The sequence below is a fragment of the Lontra canadensis genome, unplaced genomic scaffold (genome assembly GCF_010015895.1).
Source record: "Lontra canadensis isolate GAN:19392208 unplaced genomic scaffold, GSC_riverotter_1.0 scaffold12, whole genome shotgun sequence".
Taxonomy (NCBI): domain Eukaryota; kingdom Metazoa; phylum Chordata; class Mammalia; order Carnivora; family Mustelidae; genus Lontra; species Lontra canadensis.
In genome coordinates this window covers 1,823,514-1,836,812 of record NW_022631006.1, presented here as the reverse complement: position 1 = coordinate 1,836,812, position 13,299 = coordinate 1,823,514, and the positions used below count along the sequence as shown (strand labels likewise).

General features: G+C 34.2%; 1 pseudogene; it reads right to left on the bottom strand.

Moving 5' to 3' along the window:
• Window positions 1-11,914: 11,914 nt before the first annotated feature.
• LOC116866982 lies at window positions 11,915-12,543 on the bottom strand (annotated as a pseudogene).
• Window positions 12,544-13,299: the final 756 nt, after the last annotated feature.

The following is a 13,299-nucleotide window of genomic DNA, read 5'->3' as shown; positions in this document are numbered from 1 at the left end:
GGGAAAATTAAAAAATTGCTAATAGTTATGAATTAATTTCTAGTTTATTGGAACAAAGTAAACTGATGGTACTGTGTCCTAAAACATAAACAATCTGATTTTCTGTTCTTCACTCAAAGTTCAGCTATCATGAGCTTGTTAAATATGTTTTCAAAATTACTGAAATATTGCCTCTTTATGAATTCAAGGTAAATATAAACATCCATTTCTTCATTTTCTATGAGATTTTCTCTCTCCTTCTGTTAGGTTTTAAAAATTATTTTGATAGGAACATTGATATTAACTAATATTTATTGAGTGATTATTATGTGCAAGACACTTTACATATGTTTACTATTTGGATACATTTGGTCATATCTTCATACACACACACATTGTTATACTCATGACATACTTGTATTTTGTTGAACAGATTAAAATTATATATGAAAGAGAAATTAAGAGCCAGTCTTTTATAATTAACAAAAAGGGATGTTAAAATGTGGTAAAACAAATCTGGTACTTTTTTTTTTTTGGCAGTTATATTTTTTCTCTCCTCAGTGAACCACAAAGGAAGAAGATGCGTATGATTTTTACAGGGGTGAAATAGGTTGTCTGTCAGTTGGGTTTAGGCGACAGTCTGTCTGCAAGCCGTAAGATGATCTGCTGAGCACCAGAGGAAAGCAGGCAGGATTCCTGGCTTGCAAGAATAGATATTGATCTACCTTAGCCACCTAAACAATGCCTCACCTGTTTGCCTTGTCCATACCTTATTTTACGCAGTCTAATGCTTGTTTTGTTTGACTTTTCTTTTATTTCTCTGGATCTGAGCTTTGATACACTTTGGGGAGTACATAAACACAGTGTTGTACTTGAACATCACCATACTTCTGAGTCCTCTGGTGGTTTAGGACCACCCCTCCCTCTTGAATAGCTCTGTTATTGAAAATTATGAACCAGAGCTAAGGCCTCATACAGAAGCAGTTGATCCAGCAGCCTAGTGTCCAATAACACTGAATGTGAGATGCTACTAATTACTGCCCTATGGACCTTGTTGGAAATTTCTTAAATTTCAGCTGGCAAAAGGCTTTATTATTATTAATTCCTTTTTTTCCTCAGCAGATAAGTTACTACAGTATTTAGAATTCTATCCATTTTTTTTTTTTTTTGGAGCACAACTATGTTACTATGTACTGCCTCAAGCACTAATGAAACACAAAACTTCATTCAGCTTCCCAGTAAACTATAATATAAATATTTTACCAGCACTTATTATTAGTTTGCCATTTCCTGCTGACAGCTATTCCAACTTTGCCAGCAGGCACTGGATCTCACAATTGTATTATGTTTTGAACAAATAGCGACAAACACAAATTCTCACAAATAAATGAACAAGATTTCCTGGGAAAAAAAAAAAACCTCTTCCAATGTTAAATGAATATTTCTTTCAAACTCTGACATGTAATATTATTTAATTTGCATATTGCACATTTCAATTTTACTGGAAAACAATTAAGTTAACGAGGAACTAAATACTGTGCACTCAGGGATAATTTAATATTACTTGTTATTTGATTTTAAGGTTTTTTTTTTTTTTTAACTTTTGGCTGTTTTAGAGAAGCCCACATCTGAATACTTATATTGATAATGGAGCCCTCTGGTTTTCAAATGATAACAGTTTAAAGAAAAAGCATGGAATAAAGCATCCTCTTTAGGACAACAAAATAAGAAGTTTCATATAAAACTTTGTGTTTTTTCTGTGCTGTCAAGGAAGATCATAAAACTTAGCAATTGATGAGATCTGAAAGTGTTTAAAATATGTCTTGGCTTTAAACTGGAATAACTTTCTACTAATGCAACTTATATCAGCAAACCTGATCCGCTCCTTTGCCCTACTCTTGCTTCCACCACCTTTGTTAGATCAAACCCTTAACTTACTCAACATTTGCCCACTTGTAATTGACTGTGGCTAGAGAAAAAATACACAAAACGATGTTGACTGATCTCAGCTTAAGTTTGGGGTCAATTTTTGTAAGCAGATCTTTAATACCGTGTAGCACTCATACTACATTTTCCTAGCTCATTCATAAGATGCAGACAATTATTTTACATCTTCTCTCCTCAGTATCTCCAGTCTGTCGTTCTTCATCTTCATCCTAAACTGCTGACAATAGTTTCCACCCCACTAAGAATGAAACAAACAGAAGAGTATGTCTATGAGCTCATACTTCTTTTTTTTAAGTTTCGTTAGCCAACATGTACTACATTATTAGTTTCAGATGTAGTGTTCAATAATTCATCAGTTGCCTATAACACCAAGTGCTCATCACATCACGTGCCCTCCTTAATGCCCATCATCCAATTACCCCATCTCCCCACTCCCCTCCCCTCCAGCAACCCTCAGTTCGTATCCTATAGTTAAGAGTCTCTCATGGTTTTCCTCCCTCTCTGATGACTTCCCATTCGGTTTCCTTCCCTTCCCCTATGATCCTCTGTGCTCTTTCTTATGTTCCACATACGAATGAAACCATATGATAATTGTTTTTCTCTGCTTGACTTATTTCACTCAGCATAATACCTTCCAGTTTCATCCACATCAGTATAAGTGGTAAGTATTTATCCTTTTTGATGGCTGAGTAGTATTCCTGTGTGTGTGTGTGTGTGTGTACCGCATCTTTTTTTTATTCATCTGTCGATAGATATCTCATATGAGCTCCTACTTCTACCTATCTTTGTGCAAATTTACTTGAATTTTTTATTAACATACTTCTAGAAAAAGTCTAGCCCTCTACTTTTTACTAGATCCTACCCTTCTGTCCCCCACTCTACAACATGAATGTAGCAATTCTCTCTTCTCCTTTTTGCGCCAGATATACTTCCCTTGCTACTGGGTAGTTCACATCAGCACATACACACACGTTATTTCTTGTACTTCTAAAAAACTCACTTTTGATTCCTCTTCTCTTTCTGGCTCCTTCTCTTTACAAACTTTCCTCTCCTCTCATTTCTTTAAAAAAGAAATCCCTGAAACAGTTTTTATATGCAGTTTCCAATTTCTATCTCTGATTCTTTAATCCAAACAGACTTTTACTGCCGAAACTTCACTGAAATGGCTTTTATCAAGGTTGTCGGTGAACTCCATGTTGCTAAATCAAATGGTCAATTCTCAAGCCTCATCTGACTTGAACTCTCATTAACATTTGACAAAATCAATCACTATCTCCTTCTCACAACACCTGCTTATTTGGTTTGTAGGAAGACAAACTTACATGTTGTTTTGTTTTACATTTGTTTGTTTTCCTACCTCTGCATGTTCCATCTCAGATTTTTTGATATTTCCTTCCAGTTTCCCTGACTTCTAAATATTACAGTGTTTCTGGGTTCAGTACTCACATCTATTCATTTTTTGACCTTTAATAATTACTTTGTCGAAGTCGCCCACTTGCAAAGCTTTGATATGCTGATTTAATATATAATGTATAAATAATATATATAAGCCTACAATACAAAAACATCCAAATATGTTACATAAAATATATATTGTAAAATATATAAATACATAGTATATAAACCTATAAACATGTTATATATAAATCAGCATATAAATATGTGATTGATTCAGATTTCTTTTGTGAATTACATTCTTTACAGCTACCCACAAAGACATGTCCCCCTGGATAGCAAATATACATCTTAAGTTTAACATGTCTAAAGATAACCTTTTGGTATCCTCTCCTAACCTGCTCTTCACCCATTCTTCTTCTGTTGAGGGAAAGTCAACTTCACCCATTCTTTTTCTGTTCAGGGAAAGTCAACTCCATTCTTCTGATTATACAAACTAAAATTCCTTAGCATGGCCTTCAGCTATTACCTTTCTTTCGCATACCACATCCAGTCTGTCAGTGATTTATGTTAGGTCCTATTCTCAAAATGTATCCAAAAGCCAGCCATTCCTTGCCACCCTCACTGGCACACCTTGGGTCCAAGCCATTCATCATATCTCCCTGGATTATTAAAAAACCCTCTGCTTCTGTCCTTGTCTCTCTTTAGTTTTTAGTTTTATTCAACCAGTAGCCAGGAAATGTTCAAATCTAACTCAGCTAATCTCAGTTTTCTGTTCAACTTCCTATTGCTTTCTTATTTTAGTCAGGCTAAAAGCAAAAATCCTTGCAAAGATTATAAGGCATTGCATGACCTGTGCTCTTCCTCACCCCTCTGAATTCATAGCCATTTCCTCTCTTCCTTCATCATTCTGTCTGGCCACTTTGGGCTACTAACTGTTTCTCAAAGGTACAAACATTGCTCCCATAGCAGGACCTTTGCATTTCCTATCTCCTCTGCTGGGAAGGCTCCCCTTGCCCCAGCCACACACACATATAACAAAGAAATGGCTGACTTTCCACTTCCATTACACAGATTTCAATGAGTCCTTCCCAGACTGTACTATCAAAAATTTTAAGCCTTCTCCCACACTTCCCATGACTTTTCCCTATTTTATTTTTCTCCTTATCATTTAACTACCATACTATATATTTTACTTATTTGTTTATTGTTTCTCTTTCTCACTTGAATGCAAGCTCCATGATGTCAGGGGTTTTGTCTTTTCATCTTATTTTGTCTGTGATAAATCTCCAGTGCTTAAAACAGGTCCTATGATAAGGTTGATAAGTATCTGATCAATGAATATATGAACAAATGAATAAATGAATGAATAAATGAAGATTTGGGGAAAGTTGTGTAAAGAAAATATTTTATTAAACTTCATTTTTTGGGTAATTATTTACAAATTGTGTGATGTCTGATGAATTGAGAAAACAATTAATAATGTATTTTTCTTCTCTGATTCTTCTGCTCTGACCTGCCAACTCTGCCATTGCACTCATTGATTTCAAAGGCTTTGATATTAGGCATGTAATAATTTAATCTTCTTTTATATCCCAGATTTCCCACTTAAAAAAATGCCAGTTAGTGCCTATTTATAAAATACATTATGGATGAATGAAAGTAATTTAAAATGACCTATTCTGGAATTTAAAAAATTACAGTCAGAAGGAATGTGTAATGATCTCTTTCCCCTCTGGACTTTTGTATATATATTTCTTCGGGCCCAGTATGCTTTTATTCCTTTCTCAACTTTTCATTCTCTGACCTTGAAGTCTCAGCTTAGATGTCACTTTCTTAATAATATCTTCTCTGCAAATGGGATTAAGGGCCATACTTACCTCTATCATGACACTATACATTGGTGAAAAAGTTTATTGTTCAGTCTCATAATAAGTAGACTTCAAATGAATTGAAGGCAAGTCTCTTGTCTTATTTTGTTTTGTATACATCTCACAAAACTTAATGGCTAAGATATAAACAAATATTTAATAATAATTAAAAATATGAGCAAAAATTTAATAACACTTTGTATACATATCACAAAACTTAATAGCTAAAATATGAACAAATATTTAATAATAAGGGTACTTCTGCCCTCTAGAGATAGGACTTAATCAGTTAAATTGAGACATGTGAGAATGAAACAGGAGCTGTGTCTGTTTTGATCATTTTTGCATTTTGTGTCTGTGCATAGTAAGTGTTTAACACATGGTGCTGAATGCAATTCTATGTAGTGAAATTAATAATGAATATAGGCACATGCCATTGCTTTCTACTGTCTGCGTTGGTAAGACCCAAAATGTCTTCAAGAATCAACACCTAATAAATGTACTCTGTTAACACAGAACAAGCTTATCACATTGACCTGGGTTTTTGGTACTTTCCTTTACAAGAATCTATTTGAGGAAGATCATTTTCCCAAAAGCCAATTTGTAGAAGGATGATTTGTCAAGTTTGTTCCTTTTAACTCTTCAGTGTTAGCAGTCAAATTTTTATTTTGTCATTATAACAGCATTTTAAGTAATGTCCAAATGCTCTCTATCTCAGCTCCCTTTTGGCATAGGTAGACTAAGGGGCAGAGAGTGGAAGAGATAGATTGGAGAATGCGGAGAAATTGAGGAAAACTCAAAATTTCTTTTCATCAACTTCATATTATTTGTGTAACATGAAAACAACCACATTACTTGACTGCGGAAACTGGATTTGCTCTGTTCTAGTCTCAAGTGGAAGATAATTCCCAAGTGAATCAATATCCCTTCCCAGAACCTAGCTCCCACAATCACTTCCCAAAGCTCCATCCTAAAAATGTAAATAAATTTTAGGTTAAAAGAATATTCTAACCCACAGGTTGGGAGAAAATATCTATAAATAACATACATAACAAAGAACATGAATCTAGAATATATCAAGAACTCTTACAACTCCACAATAAAAAGTAACTGATTTTAAAAGATGGACAAAAATTTTGAATAGATGTTTCTCTAAAGGTGTGGCCAATATTCAAATGGCCAATAGCCATGAAAAGATGTCCAACAACATTAGTCACTAGGGAAATGCAAATCAAAACCACTATGAGATACACCACTTCACACGCATGAGGATGGCTAAAATAAAAAAGATGGACAATAAGAGGTGTTGAAGATTATGTGGAGAAATTGGGACTCTCATATATTGCTGGAGGAATGGTAAAATGGTACAGCACTTTGTAAAACAATCTGGCAATTCCTCAAAATGTTACCTTTGTCTCTTTCCTGAATTTGACTCCCTGTTTATGGATTTCTAGACTCTGTTTTCTTGACTCATGTCTTTGAGTTGGTGGAGTAGGTCCTTTAATAGTTTCCTGAGAAAGGCTACCTGGAAGGTAAGTCCTGTTGAGTGACGCTATTGACTTGTTGAATCTTATTTGTGTTTTAACTGCTCTTTGTTGTTTACTTGTTTATACCACAAAATATAATTAATGCACCTAATTCCTCTTGGGCAGATCTACTCATTCAAAGTGAAATGGAACATTTCTACAATGATGGAGAATGTGGGATAGTTTAAAATCCAATTTAGTAGTCTAGACAATGTATATTCCTCATTGAATTTGTCCAATAAAACTAATTTGACTTTCCTAACTTTTGCTAGCTTTATTGGCATTTCTTTCGATACGCATTAGAAGACATTTTAATTCCACTTAGAATAGTGGTCAGATGGTAGTTAACACGTGGTGGGAGACCATTAATGAAATGAAATCCTCTTCTGTAAAGCACTTTTTCTTTAAAGTTATGACAAAGTCATTCCATGGGGGAAAAAAAAAGCTTTCAACTGTCGAAGCAAAGTGATAAGGGAACAGCAGTTTAGAGCAAATACTAAAAAGAGAAGATAATTTTTGAATTGACAACCCATTTATATTTACCAGATAATTACTTAACCTCCTGCAACACTTTGATTATGAAATAAAGGACTGAGGAAGTTAACTGGATTAATTCAGTCAAGAAAATTGTCAGTTTTTATTTAAATTGTTTCCAGAGGTTTCCAATCAGGTGGTAGGTGAAAAGATATTCTCATCCTTCTGCCCTGGGATTATATCAGAACCTCAGCAATGGGAGTTGAGAATATAGGCTATGTGGGTAAGAGGAGAAAGACATATATTTTCTAAGAGGTCCCCGGGGATTTGGATACAACTCCATGCTGGTTTAACCAATCCAGACCTGTATTTCTACTTTACAGTAGCCACTTTACTCAGTCTCTCAACTGCCTTTTATCTACCTAGCCCCGCTACTACATCCCCCTCCTCTCCATTTTCGGAAGGGAAACTAATTGTGATAAAGTGAGACATTTTGTAGTGAAAAGGATACAGTTTTAATACTTTTAAAACATTTCAAAAAGCAATACAATTAGCTAAGCACTTATGTTTTATTAGTAATAGCAAGCAAAATTAATAAGTAAATTCAACTAAAAATGATTATGTGTCAGAGTGTATAGTTTTTACATTGACATTTCACATAATCTGACTTTGCTTAGAAGAGAAATCACTCGGCTGTTAAAATTACTTTTAAAGAGCTGTCAAAATTGGAAAACCTGCTGTCAAAAATATGATGAGAAAAGTTTAAAAATGGTAAAGTATGTTGACTTAGACAAAAAATATTACCTTCATGAAGGAAAACTTGAATATTTATCATGATCTTCAAAAGGGATGATTTCCCCCCCTGAAATTGGACATCTTTGTTTTAAAATTTATATCTTGACACATTTATTTTCACTTTAATAGCAACATGAATGAAACCATTTATATTTGTACCACAATGAGAACATGTCTAGGTGCTAGAAAATACTAAAATATTAATGCCATCTATGATCCTTCTTACTATTATATATTTTGCTTCATTTTTTAAAAAAGATTTTATTTATTTTCTAGAGAGAAGGAGTGTGAGTGAGGGGAGGGGCAGGAGAGGGAGAGAGATCATCTTAAGCAGACTCTCAGTTGAGCATGGAGCCAAGACCAGGCTTGATCTCATAACCCTGAGATCATGACCTGAGCCAAAGGCAGATACTTAACCCACTGAGCCACCCAAGCGTCCCTATTTTGGTTCATTTTTAATTGAAGAGGAATTTTAACCCTGTCCTTGTTTTCAGCTTCTTGGACTTCTTATATATGTATTTATGAAATAAAAACATCTTAACCAATTGAAGGATGCAAATTATGTTTTCTGGAAAGCTTGGTGAGATTTTTATATTTTTATTCTGCCCATTCAAATTACAAGAAAATAATATTATCTCCCGCATGCCAGATGCTCAGTTATGCACCACTGAGTTTGAATTCCAAATGGTTAACTTTGAAACTTCACTCTAATCTTCACTTAAAGATTGATCCTTCTGTCCCTATCATAATATAATTCAAAAGACATAAATATTTGAGGGCCTTGGAATTGAGGAAAGAAACATTAGTAAAACTGAGCCTCTTTTAAACTCTTTCCATTTTACCATGAGTAAAATCTGTCAATAATTTAAACCTCAAAGACTTGAATTTCTCTTTGAAATAGATACTAGAATTCTCCAGAATATGTTAAACATCAGATTATCAATTCTTAACAAAAATAAATAAGGATTGTATTTAGGTGACTAAAATATATGAATATGAAATTAAACACAAGATCCCCCCCCCTTTTTTCTGCCTTTATAATATAAGGCTAAAAGTTGGTAGGCTGAGTGACTACTTTGTCCATTTGTTACTGTTGTGTGACCTTAGGTATTTGCCTCTTTCTCCATTTATATACTACAACTAATCAGAATTATCCTCAATCTGGTACATTCACAAAAATGTTATGAGGATAAGCTTAAAAATGATTATAAAGAACTTTGTAAATGTCCCTGTTTAAATAGCCCTCTTTTATAAAGAAGGAAAACAAAGTAAAGATACAACTATAATGGAGTGGATTACTTGAGCTGGAATTGTAGAAGAAAAAAATTTTCTCTGCAAAAGGAATAAAAATACAATTATTCCTGATGAGCAAAGAATATTGTTTTATGATAGTTACTTATGTGAAATAATTTAGGGTTGGCTATTAGACATCTTATTTTTACATAACCTTCTATTTTATTGTCACTAGATTTAATCATCAAAATTTTAAAAATTGAATTTCATGCACCACATAATACATGTATCCTAAAACATACAAGCTTAAACAATAAAGGTACTAAAAAACATTGCCATGAGTGAGAGAAATGTAACTTCATGGCATTGCCTTGAATGCCAGAATAATTTTAGTAGATGTCAACTATATAGAAAATTAAGTCTGGGGCTTGCAAATTTAAACATTTTTGAATCTGAATATATAAATCTCATTGTTCTCAGAATCATGTTGACATACCCTTATTACACATATGCATAAGAAACTATAAATTTAGAACTCTAACTGGTAATCCAAAATACAGTATGTGTACATTGAAGAAAAGTTTGTGTTGCTATGGGAACTTTGGCTTTGTTTACATTATATTGCAAACTATATTATGTGCCTTGGTTCACCTTAATGACTACCTTCAGATATTGCTAATTATACTATTTTCCCTCATTCACTCTGATGATTAACTCCTTAAGGTTAATATTGCTCATCTTTATTGAGTTAGTTCATATTTTCCTTGAATACAGAAATATGAACTTACATTTACCTTCATTTGTGAAAATTGCATTATGCATGTCACCATCACCTGTTCATTACATTAAGTAAAAGGAGTTTTAGTCTTTATGAAATTTGCAAAATTACATTTATGAAAATTATAAGCTTGACCTTGTTTGCCTATAGGATACAACATATTCTAAATTGTAGAAAATAAAATTTGTGAACATTTCTTGTTTTGGATATAAAAATGTATAATTTCCCTATTCAGAATTTTGTGTAGCATTTTAAAAAGAGGAAATCTAGGCCATTAAAAAAATTGTTCACACTTTCAATGTATAGGAAAAGACGTGATGAAATATTCATTATGTGTATGCAGAATCTCTATAGAGATAGTAATGAATGTGTTACATCATAAATATACCTATAGAACAGATGTTGAATCTCAAAGCTTTAGTTACCTTTCCACACTTCCCAATTAAAAAACTTGAAAATCAGAAAAATTTTAGAATGAAAACTATGTATGGGTTATTTTAATTAGGAGAAACTGGGATTGCTATCTTTATTCAGAAATGGTCTCTGGGTTTCTACTGTGTGCTAGATATGTGCTGGACATGGGCATTCCTGGTAATATATAATATAGATAAGCACTCATAAGGTTATAAATATCCAATGAAGCAAATACAATATAACCATTCAGATCCTGTATTTTATAAAGCTGTTGTTAAAACCCTTAAGATTTTTTTTTTTTTTGTCTTCAGGAGCATATTTATTGTGTTTGAGATAATACATCAGGTGGTCTCTGAGCTACAAAGGGTAAAAAAACATTCTTTTATTACAAGTTGACATAAGTAAAAGGTAAAATGTTTTTTCTAACAGCATGAACCACAAAGAAAGAGATAGATGTTTACTATAAATAACCTTATCCCTGAACCTCTATGTCTACCTTTCTAACCTCATGCAAATAATAAATTAAATTAAAATGCAGTACAATACACACACAACTTTGTATAATATAGTATATAAAATGCACTATAATAATTGATAAACTTCAGGACAAGTATCTTTAGTATACCACAATATGCACTTCAATATCCCAAAGAATGAAGACTAGTCTGTTTAAAATGTCTACTTGCAAACCTACAGCTACAAAATTCTACTCTTAATAACATTTATCCTTTTGGGGAATATTTCAGTCTTCAAGGGATAAAAGCAGAGAAAAGAAGTATGTACACTATGAGGGTTCAGAAAAATTCTCTCCAAAATGTGCTACTTTGGCATGTGGACTATTTTGAGCTGAAGGCAATCAAGACACAGCAAACTCAAGAAAAACTTTTACCTCTCCCTTAAACTACCTAAAACAATTTATATAGGGGGCCTAACCCAGAGAAAGAACTATAACCAAGAGAGAACTTTTTTATTTGAATGACTCATGCGTATGGGAGGACAAACATCCAATTACTACACATCTGCACTTCTTATCTTGTGAATCACCCTCCTCCCTTTTGAAGTCCATGGCCTCTATCACATTTCTTCAGTGAAGATGGCATATAAGCCTCAACTGCCTGACTTATCTCCATGTTTCATATTTTTATGGGATCTCCATATGTATGTAATTAAATTTGTTTTTCTCCCATTAATGTTTTATGTTAATTCGATTATTAAGCCAGACCAAAAAAAAAAAAAAAAAAAAAACCTCCTAGAGTGGTAGAAGGAAAATTTTTTCTTCCCCAACAACAGAAGTTGATAATGCAAAGGCTATAAAGATTTGCAGCACAGGGACACCTGGCTGGCTCAGTCAGTAGGGCATGCAACTCTTGATCTCAGGGTTGTAGTTTTGAGCCCATGTTGAGTGCAGAGATTACTTAAAAATAAAATTAAAAAGTTTGCAGTACTGTAAGAAGGTGTCCCTATTCCTTCCCGTTGCATAGAAATTATGTGAATTAGGTTGCCTATATCTTGCCATATTCTGCTTTGTTGGTCAAATACTGAAAAGCAATGCTTCCAACTTGAATATCTGCAGACTGCCAAAGGGAACAAGCCAGCAGCAAAATCTTTGAAATTGTGGAAGTGGGACTCCAGTTGTCTTTAAGGATATTTAGATTTAAGGATATTTAGACAGGTCCTTGACTATTGATGCTGCAGCGATAGATTCTGGTGTGAAAAGTAACTTTTGGTGGCTTAAATAGATAATTGGATGAAAATGTGATGTCCAGAAAAACCATACCACCTTCATGCACACAACCTAGTGGACCAAATATAGCTAATCTCCATTCATAAATGTTATCTCTTTGAGCCCCAGGATGGCGGTAGGGAGGAAGAATGTGGATGACCTCAGTTAGCTCCTTCTGAAGTCTTCGCACTAGCAGATAATTCAGCAGCAGTTTTTCTAGAGATTTGGGTGTTTTGTTTTGTTCTCCCCTGCCCCCCCCCCCCCACCCGCCGCTCCTCCCCTGTGACAAGATTTTCTTTATTCTTTTTCTTCAGGCTCTCGAGCAGTGAGGTCTCTCTGATCTGCATCTGAACTACCACTGCTGGTGCTGGGGTTATCATCATTGCATCTTTACCTATCATTGGGCATCTGGGTGAAGTTATTTCCTGGAAAATTCAACTGTTCCTCTGGCCTATTCATATAGTCCTACAGTGTGGGAGAAAGAAGGGTGGAAAAAAACCATTCCTTAAGGAAATGCAGGCAGCTGGGAGTGGGGGTTGAGGGATTAGGGGAAAAAAAAAGAAGCCAAGGAGATTTGGGCTGAGAAGTCTGGAAAATTAAAAGTAGGGGGGGATTATGCCCTTTAGGAACTTTTTTAAGGATAATAATTTTTTAAGGGTATGGCTATTAATATTTGCAGACCGGTTGGTTCAGGTCAAGAAGCAGGGGTTTGTGGAGAGAAGTTTTATGTATGATATAGGAATGATGGATACACAACATTCTGCCTTTGTCAAAACCCAGAGGACTTTTTATAGCACTAGAATGAATTTTAATGTATGCAAATAAAAAAGTCTTTTAGAAGGTTGGGAGATCTCAGAATGGAATGCATATTGTCACAAAACAATCTAACTGTATGACATTAACAAAACAACCTCACTGCAGGGATGGATAGTAAAAGTCCTGCCTTAGTAAGTTTGAAAATGAGTGGAGTCTGTAAGACCAAAAGCAAAGGGATTCCACATAAACATTTATAACTTCGGTTAATATTTGTTATCCATAAAGGTATGAGCTAACAATTCTGAAGCCACTATGCCTATATATTAAAATTGAACAGTTAGGTAGATGGATGGCATATAGTAGAAGCCAACAGTTTCTCACTGTTGGAGCTGGAGAATACAGGCAAAT